Below are 2,260 nucleotides of genomic sequence, written 5' to 3'. Positions count from 1 at the left end.
CCCTTAGACAAGGGGCAATTTTGCTCCATTCATTGTGAAGCCTCCCAGGTTAGTCTGGAAGGAACAAAACAGGGAACCTTTCCAAGTACCTTCACCACATCTTTTGTGAAGGTCTGATACTAAAGCAATGCTACTTCTTCTTACTAATACTCTCGCATTTTTTACATTATTCTTTCCTTGCTATTAGTTTTCAGCCAGACAGAGTCTAACTCAGTAGCTGTTATCTCAGGAAGATTGGTTCATTGGATACCTGTTGGCTTGAGGAAGACAGGAGCGTCAGCAAGGTTGATGCTGCAGCCAACCTTCCACTCTGGTGGGATGAAGGCAATTGTAACCCATGTCTCCAAAAAGTTAACTGAGGTCTTGTAACAACCCTGGAGAAGATAGGCAAGAGCAGTGTTTCACCAGCTTGTTTCTGCTTTGAGCTGAGACAAAAGACAGAGAAACTCAAGCAGGACCTGCCACCGAGAGCCTGCCCCGATGTGCCCAGACCCAGTTCAGATCAGGCTAATTGTACTGTTGTAACTCCCAGGATAAACAGCTGCCCCTGTTTAAGCTGGTTTAATTTAAGTTTGCCCAGCAGATGTTTCAAACCAGGGCGAGCACTCGGTGTAGGTCTTTGCAGCACAGACCGGCTTCGCACCCACGCATCAGCACTGTTCTCGCCCAGAGGAAGCGGATTCGGTACATCGGGCAGTACGACCTGCCAGCCTTACCCTGCTGCTTCAGGAGCCACCGCCAAGTGCCCGAAAACCAGACACCAACCCCTTCCTGCGCCGCACCAGGCAGGGAGCCGCATTCACCCCCCTGCAGCTGCGGAGTCGCGGAAACGCGGTGACGCCTCTGTCACCTCTCTGCACTTGCGGGATGGTGCTACCTCTTGCCTTAAACTGTCCTGAGATGTCGCGATCTGTAGTTCCTGCCACCACATTTTTAAAAGTAGATTGCATGTTCCGGTGGAGGCCCACACCTGGATTTACTCACATCTTGCGTAGTTTTTTATCTCTGTGCAAGGTAGAGGCCGTACCACAGAAGCTAAAGACTGATTTCTTACGCGGAAAAAAAAAAGAAAAAAAACCTAAAGTGTATGCAGTATCACAAAATTCAGTTTAAGAAAATAAGTGGGACAGACATGCTTAATGAAAAACCTCTAAACTCATTTCGGATGAGATCAATAAATAGAAATCAGTACTGAATGCAAAAAAAAAAAAAGGCATTATAGAACAAGAAGTGGAAGTTCAACCCACACTTGAACGAGGCACAGTACAATTTCCAAATACATAGAGGCTGCATCCCCCACCCAAACCTTACCAGATATGAGACCCTCCTCTCCTGCAAAGTTAACAGTGTGATCTTCAACAATAATGCCTATACTGTGACTGACCGTGAAAGAAAATATAGGCTTTTTGGAATATAGGTATACCATAATACACAGTAGTTCTCCGTCTAATTTATCCCAAATCTGAAGTGAGGCAACTGCAGGGTTAAAGCCCAATAGACTCACCTACTCATTTTTTTCTCACATACTCAGTTATTCCTTTTCTTTGCCCCCCTAGGAGAGTTTAACTTTTTAGAACTTGATCTGATGAGCCTGCAAATAACCGCCCCAAGTTTTAGCAATCTACATCTAATTGGATGAATAGCAATGCAAAGCGATATAATTGCTGTGAGCTGCCCGTGGGAGACAGTGAAGAATCCGCCCAAAGGAGTGAAAAACTGCACTAGTCACTCCCGTTGCTGACAGCAAGAATTTTTCAGATGAAAAATGCTTACTTTTTTCTATTCCATACCCCTGAAATTATCATAGCCTATTAATATAAAAGCAGAAAACGACACCATTCAGGAGTGCATGCTTGTTATATAGTGTGCCATAAACACACCATTAAACTTAGACAGATAGGCTTAAGCCTCATCGTTTTCAGAATAGATTTGGGTGCTCCTCTGAATGGACACCCAAATACACTGTAGGTTTTGCAGAACCCCTCTGTCCTCAGGAAAAGCACAGCCTTCCTGCAGAGGAGCGGCTGCTTCCTCGCTCAGCCTGCACACGATCTCGGGTCACTGCAGAGGTGTCACACACACACAGAATCATTAAGGTTGGAAAAGACCTTTAAGATCATCAAGTCCAACCATCAACCCAGCACCACCATGTCTAGGCTCTCCCGCCTGAGTCGGTGTGTGCCGCCGGGTACCAAACCACCGGCATCTGAGCAAGGCTAGCTTGTAGAGCCGTGACTCCAGGAAGGACGTCTCTGTGGTT

This window comes from Phaethon aethereus, assembly GCF_964289735.1.
Source record: "Phaethon aethereus genome assembly, chromosome: 2".
In the NCBI taxonomy this organism is placed as follows: Eukaryota; Metazoa; Chordata; class Aves; order Phaethontiformes; family Phaethontidae; genus Phaethon; species Phaethon aethereus.
This window is presented reverse-complemented; position numbering follows the sequence as displayed.